Raw genomic sequence first — 16,224 nt, forward strand, 5'->3', positions numbered from 1 at the left:
GATGACTGGAGATACTGATAAAGTATAGGAGAATAAACCAGGAGAAATAATTACTGAAATATAGGATCCAATAACTTGGAAAATTGATGTAGAGAAACTGTTGAAGTGGAAGATGCATCACTTGTATCTATTTAGGATGAGTCATCAGAGGAGGGGCAAACTGGAAAAACTGAAAAGAAAATTTGGGTTTGATTCATCTTACTAGAAATAATATCACAGAACTTCTACAGTTTTTGCTGCAATATAGACACAGATTTAAACACAATAAAGCTGGGAATTGTGGATCATGCATTTGCCCTGCTAAACTACATAAAATGGGGGGATATCACTGCACTAACCTGCCTGAAAGCTGCCAAGAACCACAAAATGAGGAAAGAACGAGAAATATAGAACAAAGAGGGACTAGTAGAAATTGCCACCAAGGGAGGAAAGAAAGGATGAATTTGGTCTTATATCTAATGAAGACTGACCTGACATTTGAGATAATAAAAAAAGACAGCATGAGGTACTGCACATATTCATTTTTCAGCCTGCAACATTATCCTCATGACTTTTGCCATATTATGTTTACTAAGGTCAAGCATGTCTGAGTATATGGAGAGGCAACCTGGGAACATAAGGTTGTGCGGACAGCGGGAGCTGTCTGTAGTGCTCTCCCCCCCAGGGCTAACCTAAGCCAATTTGTTACAGCAGTGGTGCTGTTGGAGGGGATGGACTTCCAGTTGCAGGTAAAAGAGGAAACATGGGTCTTAAAACCTCCAGGGTTCTCTCAGCAGGACATATTCATACTATGGCCAGCTTTCCCTCTTGCTTGGGTACATGTAATCAACTGAAACAAATGAAAGTTACCTGATAAAAGTTGTCGCCCTTTTCCTCTAAGAGCTTGGAGTCCCTCTCCAGCTCCAGTTGCTCCAAAATGCACCTCCCACCTCCCTGACATTCTTTTGAGGATCAGTATTGTAGGTGAAACTGTGAAATACTAATTTATAGCAAAACTACAAGAACCTACTCCATCCCTAAAGACAAACAAAGCAGTTTTAGCAAGGGGCATGGAGGAGCAGACAGGAGTAGCAGGAGGGAAACGGCTCTGCAGGGAGCAGGCTGTAGGATCCCCTCTCCCTCACAATCCACTGCTTTAGACCACACGCTCCATACAGACCAGCAGCAAGAGCCAAGGAAAAGATTCATGCAAATATCTGACAGAGGAGAAACTGTGCTGCTGCTGAACCATATCTTGAGATACAACATGTGAAATGTTAATTTTAGTTCAAAAAAGGAAACACGAGCAAAGTATTTGTCATTTTAAAGGTGAGACTGGATTTTCTCAATATTTCTTTTTTAGATGATGAATTTTATTTTTATATATCTTAATTTAAATCTAATTGGAAATACCATTGTATTATACAGACATCCCTGCAACTAACCCTCATGACTCTTTATAGGCATAAAGTAAAAAACCCAGGAGCTTGCTTCTAAAGTTAACAAGGGTGACTCATTATAAGAGCAAACAGAGGTAATTTTGTGAAGACTTCATCCTGGAAGGTGCTTAGTACCTTTAATTCTTACTACTATCAAAGACAAAACTAACATCATCCCAATGGATTAACTGTCTTACGATATTAATCTAAAAATCACAAAAGTGCCTTCTGATAAGCCTGAACCATGGCACAATATACCCTGTTTTACTGTGATCTCTGTTTCATCTTGTCTCTGCTTACCATAAATCTCTAAAATTTGAGACTTTCAGAGGGAATTTGCATTGACATCACCAGGATGATTAGAAACCTTCAGGACAGAGAAGCAGTGTAATGAAATAAATGGCAGATCCTTTATCAGAGAAAGCAGATGCCTTGCAGCTGGGCTTCTTAGAAGAAAGATTATATGTCTTAAAATGGAAGTGGAAGATATTTTCAGGTCAAGAGGCCACCACCAACTCCTCAGAGAAGAATTTTAGAAAAAAAGAAAAGACGAATTTTTCAAGATGAATACAGGAACTCCTCAGCCCATGCTTTCCCTGAGGAGCTTACAACAGTAGATGCATCTAAACTGTAAGGCTGAGGGGAAATTTGAGGATTTGATTAAGTGCAGTTTTTTATGCCTCTGCAAAGCGCATGTACAAAATGCCTTTTGGCCCTGAAGCATTTCATAGCTGCTTTTGCACAGGCGATAAGAATTACAGGAGGCAAAAGGCCAGGGAGACTCAAACCCAATGTCTGTAGTTAAACACAGTTTGAAGACTCTCTATTCTTTGAGATATTCAAAACTCAAATGGACAGAGCCTTGAGCAACCTGACCTAGTTGGACCTGCTTTGAGCTGAAGCAGGGTGAACAACACAACCTCCACAGGTACCCCCCTACCTAAATTATTCCATAGTAATTAATTCAGTGTCTGCATTTTGTCCTGAATGTTACTGATGTGGAGACAAAAAGTCTGAATTTCCAGCAATCTGCTTGTTTTTTTAAAAAAGTTATATCAGGAACATCATGGATCAAATAGAATAGCCCTTTTTTCTTTTTTTCTATTAGATGCATACCACATGTCCCCATCTCCCCACAAAAACATGTTTCCTAGGTTAGCCCGAGACCAAAAGCAACAGTTAGAGACAAAGTATTTCTGGCCAGAGCCATGGAAAGTTGTGGCAAAAGCAGAGTTTACTTCAGTCATTCTGCTGAGGATCAAACTGGTGCCTGATAAATGCATTCAAACCCAGCCAGCTTTGGGGCAGCTGCCACTGCAGCCAGCTCTCAGGAACATTAACTAAAGCTCTGGTAGAGCAGCATGAGCCAGAGGGAGGGAGAGTAGCTGGAAAGATCCCAAAGAAAGGAAAGCAGAGAATGTCAGGGTGTCAGAGACTCCCAGTTGACTAATTATGACTCATTCTGTCTCTGGCTCCTTCAAAAAAGGGGTTTCTTTTGACTGGAAAGAATACCACTGTTAAGAATGATGCAGCAGTTCCTACACGTAGAAAATCCTCTTCTGAGGCCATTCTTAAGCACTTACTTTAGGAAGGAGGCAAAGAAAACCTCCGTAGAAAATCTGTTTAGTTTCTTCTGTTTCATTCATGAAAAAAAAAAATATTAAGCTGATAAGTCTGATTTAATCACCAGAAGTGATTCTGATGCTAGGGTCTTCTGCGATAAGCTATCTGCAAATGCTTTACGCTGGCCTCAGCTAGCATCCCAGCTGTATGAGTCTGCCTGTATCAAACTGAAAAAGCCTATTCAATTTTCCCTCATGTGTCAGAAATACTTCTTAATAAAATAAAAGGTCAAATTAGCACTTAATCCATGTCAATGACGCTATTTTAAAGTTGCTGTAGATATGCCCCAATAGACTCACAGTCAGAAGAGAAACAGGCCCTTGAGAATGTTGCAACTCATTGACAAATTCATTGTGGTCTTTTAAGTTCAGTTGTGTCTGGAGTTTTCTAGAACTTACTGTCTTAAATAAAGACAATAAATCTTGCTTTGAAGGAAATCTTGAAGCTTTGTCAGACACTGATCCTTATTTTGGGTCTGAATTTGAAACAAACACTTTTCAATTCCTTTAAATAACAGCTGACTGATTACAAGCCTAGAACTTTACCTCTGTTATTTATAGAGACTACCCTCTCTCAAACAACAGAGCAAAATTGCAAAGGTTAGTTACACAAATAACAAATAAACTTCCTCTTGGAAGATCTATACATTTCGATTTTGAATTGTTTTGCTACCAACACCTAATGCATAAAGTTGATGATAATATGTTTGCTGGCAAAGGACCAACAACCTCGAGTTTGTAACAGCTAAAACCATACTCTAAAGATTGCAGTGATGGCTGGTCTTATCTCTGTCTGGATGATTGTAAATCCTGCTTGTTGAAATTTTCCGAGGTAGGCACTAGCATCAATGAGTATGATGATCTTGCAGACATCAACTGATACCATTAGAAAAGAAAAAAAGTCAGGTTAGACTGGCCACATTCTTTTGATTTGGTAACTTGGTAGGACAGATAGTACCTTTCACCTCTGCCTGATATTCTAATCAGAATAAAATTGTTTTCTTTGTTATGCAGTACTATCTTGTAAATAATTCAAATGAGAAAGAAGAGTTAAAAGGAGACAAATATGCAGACAGGTTACAAAGGATATCTCTCTCTAAGTGTTCTGGACCAGTCTTTTTCTCTCACACTTTCATGAATTGTCAGACTTACACACAACTAATTTGCATATGCTTGGAGATGCATCAACATACAACAGAAGTACTGAAGGCAGATGATGCATTGCTAGGTATCCCAGGCACTTTAGACAAATGGAAATCTAAATCTTGGCTGAAACTCCAAAGTGGAAAACAGAGAATGACGATAATGAATCTCAGACATCCCTTCTTCAAAACCATGCTGTAAACCCCAAATCCTGATCTCACCACTTTCTTCTTCCGCACCAAAATCCTTCTGCCTGTTTCCTCACCCACTGAAACACGCACTACAGAATACTAGAGAGACCGTGCACCTCATTCAGTGTGCCCAAGCCCACGTCCACCGTGCTCTGCATCATCCCTGAGTGCTGCAGTCCTTGCACTGCTTGGACTGGAACATGGTGTCTTTGTGGGATTTATTTGCTAAAAACCTAGGGAATTATGGACCATTCGTGAACCGATTTCACAGAGAGCGCTAAAAGCGTATCCCTGGTTTTGCTCCAAAGCACAGGCATATCAGTGCATTTTCAGCAGCAGAATGCAACTGCTTCTTTTAACATGGGTCAATGTATTTCTTTTTCAACTTCTTCTCTGGATCAGTTGAATCCGCACAATTTAACACTGCAAAATTACACTACATTCACCATTCTCTCCTGCAATGCCTCCTTTTCTTGATCCTAAAAAGAAAATCAGTCATAGGTGTGCACCTGCTGTAATTTTGGGTCTATCGCCTGGAGTTAAGTAAAAGTCTTCGTACTTGTAGCTATTCTCCCATCTTTTAACCCACTTAGCCACAGTTTTGCTGTCAAGATGGTACATGGGCTCTGGTAACTGGAAAAAAATGTATGTACTGGTGTGCAATCCAGTCTCTGGAGCATGCACAAAACAGATGGTTTGATATCATCCTTCAGATGTAAACTCTTGGGTTTAGTCTTAGAGTTGTCACTGCTTTTACAATTAGGCCTATGTTTTGGGTTTTTCTCCTCTTAAGACCTCCATTATTAAAATGCCAATGTCAGTTTTATTAGTTAACTATTTCTGCCTATATGAGTGAAAGGCTTTTGGAAAAGCAATAAATTTTTAGGTCATACGGAAAACCAGATAACCCTTATTCAAATACCAGAGGTTACAAACAGATATTAAGCATGTACACATTTAGCAGGAGATGACCAGAGTTAATATTATGGTCTGATATATCAAACTCCTCAGGCACAGCAAAGTAATAATGATCCCACAGAGCAAGTGGTACTATTCTAGAAAAGAAAAAGAAAAAAAAAAAATATATATCAAAAGTCATGCTCATTTTGAATTCCAGAAAACTTTTGAATCATGCTGATTTTTGTTTCCTAACCAAATGGGCTTCTAGGGATTTCAAGATTTATAGACAAAATGGAATTGATTTACATGTCCCAATGACATAGAGAGCTTTGGTACCACTGCAAAGGGTTGAAGGCACAAGGGGCAATCACAGTCTTCACTTTCATCTTCTGTTGTTACCAGAAGGCAAGTCTAGCACATGGTCAATAATTTACCTTGGCTAAAATCAGATCTAGGGAAGCCAACGAACTCCTGTGGTGCTCAAGTTTCATCACTTTCTCAATAATTTCTTTTGCTATTGAGAGACTAAAGACTGTATGATAATTGACAAGATTGTCCCTGACACATTACTTTCTTAACAAAGCAATCATTTCATTGTAACACTTCCACTGAAATGCACAGAAGTTACCTTTTCAAAGATGAATGTAGCTTAACAATCACCTCCCTTAAATTTGTAGCAATGACAAAGAATACCATAAGCAAGCTGGAAGTGGAGCAGGATTTGCAAATTTTCTTTCTATAGGCATATATTTCCAGCTAGATATAATGAAAATAGTAAACATGGTTAGTTTAAGAAAGTTGTATTCATAATCAATCAGAAACTCCTCAGGGCAGGCAAGTTCTTGAAACTCTCTTTTTAGTGTAAGCCAGGGAAGCACATAAGCATTTACTGTCATGAAGACAAAACTTGAGCCTTCTTGAACGAGCAACAAGCTGAGGGAAGTTCACTTGCTTACAGTAGATGCTAAGTAAATATGGTGAATATTGCAGTCTTTGGTGATAAAAATGACAATCCAGGTAACTGATGCTGTGGTATTATGTTATTCATGCTTTACAGTTCCCTCAGAGAGCAGCTCCTGTTACTGAATGGATGCTGATTTCAGCTGGAGGATAACAAAACAGGATGTCAACGCAAAGAAGTCCTGAAGTTTCGGACCTAGATTCTGCAATGCCTTGAGCTAACATTATCCCACTGAACTATACTGGTTTCCACCAAGTGTGCATTTGATTCATACAGGGTACCAGCTGAACTTTCAGAAAGTGTAGTTTCTTAAATAAGAAACATTTGTTTGTATTATCTTCATTGATCTTTCATTAGGTCCATAGTGGTGAAACAGACCATTCAATAACACTGAAAACCTAATTCTATCTGGTTTTGCTCTTGCACATATTCACTCACATATTTCTTCAGATTACAAAAATCATCTCCTCTTCTGAATCCATCTGTCTTCCATCAGCACAGCCTGACTGCCTTGCCAACTTTAATCTCTGGTCTTTCTCTACTGTTGCAAGTCATTAATCGGTTATTTCCATCATTGTAACCAAGGGTGACCCCATCTATAATCATCTTCTATGACTCTTTGCGAACTGCTATCCACCAGTGTCAGTGCCACTTAGGTTATAAAAATGTGCCAGTCTAAATGCCATACATGTATTAATCACTTGACAAGATTTGCTGTTATAGTTTCCTAAATTCTAGTTGCAGCTATGCATCTTTTACTCAGAACAGTATTAATTGTAATAATAGTAAGACATTGCTTCAGAAAGGCTGGGATAAAGGAAATTAAAGATAATTAAGATTGCAGTTCTATATCACTTTTTCCTCAGCAGCCTGAACACAATGAGTATTCCCTTTGTTATTCTCACTGCACAAGAGAAGAGGAAGACAAACAAACATTTAATCTTGATAAGTCAAGCCAGTACTAGATTCATAGATTTGAGGCTAGGAGGGATCATTAGTTCATCAAGCTTTCTCTCCCATCTAACATGCCAGAGAATGTTACCTTTTACTGCTACGCTGAGCCAAAAAGGAAAAAAAAGGACCCTGATGTTTCACTAAAACTCATTTTTCACCAAGAGGCATCCAGTCTTTACTTGAAGGAGGGTTGCTAGCTTTGATAAGAAACAAATGAAAACCAAGACAACTAAAAATGAAATATCAGCACATGCTCTACAATAATCCAGGCCTCCTGCATCAATTCCAGCCTCCATTTCCCTGATCAGTATCCACAGATACGCACATCACATACAAACTCTTCCCCCTGAATCCTCCCACCCTGCAGACAGCCCAGCCTGCCACTCCTCTTCCCCATCCCTCTATTCCTGTCCTGCATCTACCCTCGTCTGCCTCCACCCATTTCCTTTTCTGCCCAAGAAATTTATGGGCAGAGGCTAGGGAATGACAGTACCTGGGCTGGTAACGAAGGGGCTGCAAGAAGAACAGCATTCCTGTTTGCTGCCTGATCACTTGCCTCCTATTGCCAGAGCGTTTTTGATTGCACCTAACAGGTTCCTTTCCAAAACTTTCTACTTTCAGAACAATACGACATTCAATTACTTTAAAACAATAAAGGTTTATAGAACAGATAATCAAAAAACCTGTTAACAAACCTTGTCTGCAGACTCCAAATCTGCAAAATCCTTTATTTCCTCTGGTAATTTCTTCCAATAGCTAAATCTCTGTCATTGTGACTTATTTCTTCCTCCATTTTTATTTGAATTGGACTGGAATTAATTCCCTGCTGTTCCTATTAGTTTGTAGGCTTTTCTCTCCTAGAATAAATATCAAACTCCAACACTATTAGCATTTTTTAGCTTTTAAAAAATTGTGTTGGGAAAAGAAGAAGGATTCCCTTCACCCCTCATAGTCTCAGTATCTTCCTCCTCCCTGATTTTTCCTGGGAGAAAAAAGTGGGGAAGGAAAGCTGAGGGAAAATAAAAAAATTGAGCTATGTTATTCCTGTTTGAGATCAACTTCAAATTTCCAGAAGAAAATACATGGGGTTTTTTTATATGTGTATCTCCACACACACATATATACGCATATGTACACACAAGCACACACTTGAAAAATTCTCCTTCCTAAGGAAAAAAAGTTCAAAAATCTTTTGGCTTTAGCTCTGAAATCCTGTGAAATTTCTACTGTCATGTCAGTGTTGTCGGTGGTGCAGCTATTTATCAGTCAGTACTCCTATCACTGAAGCTCCTCTGGCTGCCCTCAGTACACAACTCCCCAGCTACTTATCTTGGCCAGAAAGAACATTCACAGCTCTGCTGCTTCTTACCTGTCTCTGTCCCTTATCCATCACCCTTATAGCAGACTCAGACCCCACTTGCCATCTTCCACCATCACATATTTGTTCCCATCTCCCCTTTCACATGGAGCATCTTTGCTTAACTACTCTGCCGGTGCTCAACCTGTTTTTACAGCAGGAAGCTCATGTCTTAGAAAGCTTGTTTCATTGATTTACTGAGTGAATTAGAGGGAAGTACCTAAATCCACTGCTTTCACAATTTATGGGAAGAGTTAGGTATACGGTTGTCATCCAAGCACCCAGCAAAGGGAAAAGCTTTACAGTCTCCATGGGAAGGTCACTTCCCTCCGTATGCTTTCCATAGCTGGTGCCACAGTGGGAGGTATTATCACACCAATGTGGACAGACAGCTCCATCCTGGGAACAGCAGACGGAGAGGACACAAGAAGACCCCAAGTTCTTGCACTGGCAGGACAGGTTGCCCCCCCTCTGCATTTTGCTTTCTATTTGCTTTGCCCATTTAAATTACAGAGCATCTAATCAGGCATTGTCACTGGAGACCTGGTCTTTACAGGTCCATCCAGGTTAAAAAAATAGAAATAAATCCAAATTCATCTAAATTTAATTCCGTTGACTTCCAAAGTGAACTATGTAAAACCAACTTAAAATGGCTTTAATCCTCTTAGATAGTATTATTCACAATCTTAATTCAGGTTAGTAAGCCACTGCAAAATTAACAGGTTTACTTGATTTCAAAGACCTGTCCTCAGTATTACTTCAGTATTACTTCACAGACAAGTCCTTACTGTTTTACAGGTAATATTAGTCCAGTGAAACATTAATAATGATACAGGTGATACCAGTTGAAGAATCCAAATTTTCAGGAGTTGTTATTTTCTCTGAAGAGCTCAGATTTAGTCAGAATCCGTTTTCCTGATTAAACTAGCACAAGAGAAAGTACTATATAAAAGTATTTAGAAATACTTATGCATCTTAAATATGATGCCACATTCATAAATCATATAAGCACAACTCAGTTTGACAAGCAAGGAAAAAAGATGATGTTGCTATCACAAAAAATATTGTGTGAAAATATTGAGATACTATTGATTAATAAAATGTATTTCAAGACTTTGAGAAGCATGTATATTAACTACCACTACTGCTGCCTATCTACATACTGCTATGAAGGCATGCAGCATAAAAATAATGTCTAGTCTGCAGCATCCGGATTTAGATCCAATCTTTGTTACAGTCCTAGCTTGCCTGATTGAATGGTTATGGGGTTTGAATCAAGAAAGCAATCAGCTGACACTAATAAGATGCCAAGGGTTAAAGTACTTTGAATTACTAAATGGCTGGGCCAACATTTAACACCAGTCAGTGCTGTTGACTTACGCGTTCATTTATTCATGTTTCAGTAAAATATTAAGGACTATTTTCACTTCCTTCTAAGCCAGATGCTCAAATCTCAGACTCAGTCAGCAGAGATCAGGCTGGTGCTTATGGCCATTGGGGAGGACGCTGAGAAAACCTGAGCTCAGGACGACCTGAAAAGACCCAGTTATTCATTGCCTGTGTAGGCTAGATAAGGCTAACCTCTATGCTAACCAAGACTTGCTTTTGGGGCATAAAATGAATAGGGAGTGTTCTCACAAGAAACAGCAGCCATCCTACTACCTATATGTAAGATTTAAGCAACATAAAACACTGCATTTGACCTTTACATGCTTTTTTTCCACACTGACCAAACTGGGTTTATGAGGTTATACAGCTTTACAGAAATATCAGATGATTAAAAAACAAAAAACAATGAAAAAAAACCCCTGCCTTCTCCTGAAAAACTCAGTGTTTCAAAATTTTATTTTCATGCCAAACTGGCAAGAAAACAAATAACATCTCAGGGATCTGGGGAAAAACATGGTTTGATAAAAGCTGTCTGCTAAAATGTGACATTTCAAAAAGAAATTAATTTTAAAATACCTCCTATGTAGAATTACTTTTCCTTTATTTCATAACTTATATATCACTGACATACAATTTCAAGACGCGATACAGCAATAGAAATTTAATGACTACAATAGTCAAAGCCCTCTATTATTGTATATAAAACTATTAAAGGAAGCCACTGTATAGAACCAAATGAAATATCTTTTTCTTATTTATAGATCAAAATAAGTAATTTCTGTGGAAATGAAATAAACAATTTATTTTTCTGAAAAATATAATAATGGAGATTTTTTTAAAAGACTTATTACAAAAATTTCATTTTTAATGGAAAATTATTTGAGAAAAAGTATCTAACCAAGGTACCTTGCAATGTCTTTTTCTGTCAAAACAAAGGCCTGAATGAAAATTCTTAAATTAATTTTAGGAAGCGTTCATGGAAATAATTCTACATCAGCCTGCCTTTAAAAAGATAAAAAACTTATTTCTCCTTGGACTCCATTTACATCATCATAAGATTTAATCCTCTACAATATCCTAAAAGGAGTATACACCACCTCATATCAGTTGACTGTCTGGTCCTCAAGGTCAAATTTAATTGGTAGAGAAAAACACCTCATATTAACTCTATTACTGTTTGTGTTTATGCCAAAGTGAAGTTTGCTGTGTGGAAGTTATTAGAGGATTAAGTCATTGATATTAGAATATTCATCTTCTTAGAGGAATTGAAAGATATTAGATTTAGAGTAGACTTTATGGTAATTTATTAAGTGATAGACTAACTTGCGTGTCTACTTATTTTGAATAACTGCATAAAATATCACTCTAATTACTGGGATAAATTAGTCCTATGTTGTCTATACAACCTTTATTTTTCTATTAACATTTTCTCTTATAATTTATATACTTAATCATATTGCTGAGGAGAAGTAAAAAGCTGAAAGTGTGTTGAAGGAGAGAAGGAATTGTCAAGCCTGAATGATGATACAAGGAAGCCCTTTGTACAGATGTGGTGCTGTGCTATAACTTTACAATAAAACACAATACGCTCTAAGAGTACTACCTCCCAGGTGCTATGTGGATCTTGGGGGAGAGAAGACGAAGGTTTCACTTAGATGGGGGAAACCTCAGCCATAAACATATTCACAGACTGCATTACCAGGGAAGCTGAAAATACTTACTTTTCAGTGAAATAAATCCTTTCCCTGTGACAGGTGGGAGATGCCATAACAAGACAGGGATCCATGGCTGGATCATAAATTACGCTATGGAAAATGGCATAACATACGGAAACCTTATCACAAAATAGCAAGATTTGGCCATGGTGAGAATGCAAGGCAATCTTGGACCTAACCAGAGTCCACACTTAGACCGAACCAGAGTCCATGTGAAGTCAATGATCACAAAATCATATAATTAAAGCCCCTTATTTTTTTTTTTTCTTTTCTGAGATTAACAGATATTTCTTGGTGAGATTAGACTTGTAAGAGTTGGTTAGGAAAAGGGATTGTCTGTTCTGAAATTATTCTGACATTCAGAAAAAACTTCCAAATTGGGATTAAAATTTTTTTTCCATCCATTTTTAAAATGATACAAAGCTGCTATGATTTCACCCTGGAAACATCAGGGCAGTGTAGTGTAAGAATAAAAATCTTCTCTCTGGAAAGTATCTCCACTACTCTCCTATTTATGACCAAGTCATGTAATTCAAGCCTGATCAGAGAAAACAACCTAATGCTCTTCCACACACTCCACCTTTCTTTTTTAATTCATGAAAAGTGCACTGATTTTAAAACAAAACAAACAAAATACTCCAAAGCCACACACATACACCAGCTGTCAGACTTCCTGTCTGTTAAACATGTTATCTGTATTGCTACTGCTGCTGATCCAAAGAAAGCTGCACATTCCTGGGACAGGCAAAACCCCCTCATTTTTAGTGGAAAAGGGGCAATGTTTTATGAAACACCACTTTTTGTCTGAACAGCTGTTCCCTTTCCAAAACAGACTAATGATCTTGTTTCTTGCTCAGGGACTTTGAATCACCTCAGTAGCTTGCAAGGCAAAGCTTGTCAACTTAACTGAGATCAGAACTAAAAAGGTGTAGCAATGTACATTAAAATGCTGCTGGTCAAAACAATTGTTTTTCTGTTCTGTTTAAACTAGTCCTCTGTGAGCAACACTGTCCTTTACTCTGTAGATTTAAAGACCATTTAAGTAAACATAAAAATAAAGTTTCTTTTTTTCCATGTAGGGTCTCTCTCTGTCCAAGATTTGCAAGTTTCCTCCTCAATTTGTGCTCTCTATAATTTTTTGGTACTTTCTTTTTTTTTTATTTTAATAATTTTATTTAACTTCTGTGCTTCCATTTTTTCCTTTTTTTTGTTTTATTATGACAAAATTTAAAAAACAAGTTCACTGCGTTCTCAAATTATTTGCACATTTATGATAGTTTCCATTCCAAAGCCAAAGAATGAATAATTCAAACTCAGAGCAACTGTAATTTTTTTATTTCAAAGTAAGCAGTATTTTAAAATCATAACAATTGGCTATCACATACTCTTCAATCCATAAATAATGATGTATAGTTTCCCTTCTGAATTTTATTTTAATATTGTGATTGAAAATAAAGAAAAACAACATTTTCAGGACACTAATCCCTGGAAAATTAGAAGCTTGAGTATATCAGCCTAAGAACTGATATGCAGAATGATAGCAAGAGCAACAGCTAAGAATCAGAATGGAGTACTGGCCTTAGATTAATCTAAGCTGCAAAAATCTGCCATTTCTGAGTTTGTAAGGCTTGTTATATTACTTATTCTAATTAAACAGCAATGTCTTCTGATGGTGAGCCAAACAAGGTCATAGACAGTACCAAGCTAAAATTCTCTGGGAGAAACCAGGGTGGAAAACATGCATAGTGTCCCTACCAATAGCTTCCCGCTTGAAGCTGAATTTGATTTACATGGGCAGTAGAACTGGACCTGAAAATGCTGACTTTACATCACATAGATAAAACATAAAAAAAAAAATACAGTCTTAAAACATCCAAACATACTGGCCTATGCTGACGGTTTATTTTAGCACAGATCCCCACCTTGAACAGTATCCGGAATAAAGATTTCAATATGTAAATAGGTGTAAAGGACAAAATTGCCTTCCCCTGGATTTCTCTTTCAGGGGCACTGCATATGGTAGCTGAGCACTGACTGGACTTTCTCAAAGCTAAAGTTCAAAAAAAAAAAAATGTTCCTTTTTGGCAACTTAAAAGCATTACACATTCTATCTTCAAACACTGCTAGTGCTGCTTTAGCAGCTGGATTTCTAAAGATCTCCCCAGTCCTTTCACCAGCAAATATTTAAGTAGCTGCTAGCCTATTTTTTAGGTGGAATTTAAGGAGTTGTATTAGAAATCAGTAAGATCTCCCAAACAAACTTAAACTTATTTTTCAGGTTCAAAGCCATGCCTGTTGTTCATACTTCAACACCTGCTTCTTTGTTGTGTTGCTCTGCAAAATGACTGACGCTCTTTACAAAAGAGGGAGAACCCTAAGTCTCTGGCCTATGGGTCACAGGCGAAAAAACAAACATAAAAACCTGACCATCTGACAGAAGCCAAAAGAGCAGAAACTCCTGGGTTGCTAACAACAAAGCTGCTTTTGATTAGCATTTACAGTAGAGAACTACAGAGCATGGAGATCCTTCACTTGTTGATAATCACCTTCTGTCTCAAGAGAAGATGATCATCCATGGTGTGATGAAGCTGCATTCAACACAGCCCTCCAGATTGGGATTCTCAGCAAGCAAAAGCTGATGTTGCCCCACTGACTCCAGAAAGCAGTTGACTTGGTGCTGTGCCCAAACAAAACAGCTTGAGATCTGGCCCTGTGCACTCAGCATTTCTGGGACATTTGCTTCTTTCTGAACGTGCATCTGACACCTGCAGCGTTAGGCCACAACCAGCCTCCCTGAGAGTTCAGATTTATCATTCTGAGGCAAAGATTTTATTAGATTGTGTACAGATATTGCACATGATCTTAGTTAGAAGGCCATGCAATTAATGATGAGTTAGTTAATTAATGGTGAATGTTGTAGCAGGTGGCAATTCTACTCCAGCTGGTCCAGCCACCTGCTAATAGTTCCATGTTAGCCTGGCTGCCCTATACCTAGCACTTGGAGAGTGTTTTCTCAAACTGTAATTAAAGAGATGTCCTTTAACTGCAGTCCCTTTAGGGGAGAGAAGGGCACAAAGCACCACTCCAAATTCCAGAACACTTCTTTTTACAGAAACACTTTGTAAATTTTGCATTACCACTTCAATGTGGGAAAATATATCCTCTATCAGCCTTTTGCATTTGTATCAATAAATGTGTAATTTGTACATATTAATGTTCTTTTATAGAAGTGCATATACATATTAATGGCAATACTGTGTATACCTGGGACAAAGAGAAATGGGAAAAAAAAAATCCATGTCTTCCCAGAATATGAACCCATTAAGTAGTAAAGTATGTGTAGAAAGTTTATGTCTGCAGTACTAGCCTCTCTGATCCATCTGAAGGATGAGTTTACTTATCAGAAATTTCTGGAATTAAGATCATAGGGTCATTCATACATGGACACACCTCTTACAGGAAGCAATCTCCAAACTTTACCATGAAAAATATTGTCCTGAAAAGTCTTCACTAGAGTAACGACCCTCCCTCCCATCAGGGGCTGTGGATCAGAAACAGTGAGAAACCACTATAAATGCAAAAGACATGACTAGATCTCTAGACACAAAAAGAGGAGACACAAACTCAGTTAACTCATTTTATACTTATAAAGCAATTCTTCAAAAAGCCATGCTCAACTGGAACAATGCCGTGAGAGATGATAAAAAAAAAAAATGGAGCAAAACAGCACCCATAAACCAATCCTGTCTCCTTGTTACCCCTTCCTTCCAAAAACACTATTGCAACAAGAATTTTGAACTAGTGATAGGAAAGGCAAACTCCATCCCTCATCAAAAGGCTTTTGAATATTTACTGCTCACTTTTCTTTTTACCTGCTGTAGACGCAATTGAACATTTATCACTCCTCTTTGAAGTTTCTGGACTAGATACTTAAGAGGTCACAGTCAGCCACCCATCACATGTAAAGATTAGTATGTGCTGGTTAATCATAAAAATAATGTCATAAAAATAATTCAAACAATTACAGATTGGGTTTTGGTTTTTTTCTTGTCTATGCCTAAATGGGAATTTATTTTAAACTTAGCACATTTCTAAATTTTTTTTTTTCAACCAGAAGAAAAAAATATTTTGGAAGGTATCTACCGGAGTCCTCTGTCTCCTTCTCAGCAGGAAAAAGAAAATGGTTAGAGAGATAGGATAAAGAAAAAAATATCAAGGTGTATCCCACTGCAGCTATGTTCCACCCCCCCCCCCCCGCTTCATTTTGTTCAAAAGTGAAAATCTTGAGGACCAGTGGAACATATATTTGTCATCTTGGAAATGAGAAAATGACTACTGTGATCACTTTTTTTTGATCTACTGAACAGAAAATACCAGGGAATGTCACTAAAAAAAATAAAAAAAATCTACAAGTAGCTCATTTCCCCCTGAAGTTAGGACATATATTTTAGAAAGCCATGCATTTTTATATATAAAGATTCCAGATGACATAGATCTCACTGCATTTTTAGATATGCTTTTCCAACAGACAGCTATCCCTCATTGTGAAAACTGCACACCCTATTTCTAATAAG

Source organism: Gavia stellata, chromosome 8 (assembly GCF_030936135.1).
Source record: "Gavia stellata isolate bGavSte3 chromosome 8, bGavSte3.hap2, whole genome shotgun sequence".
Taxonomy (NCBI): domain Eukaryota; kingdom Metazoa; phylum Chordata; class Aves; order Gaviiformes; family Gaviidae; genus Gavia; species Gavia stellata.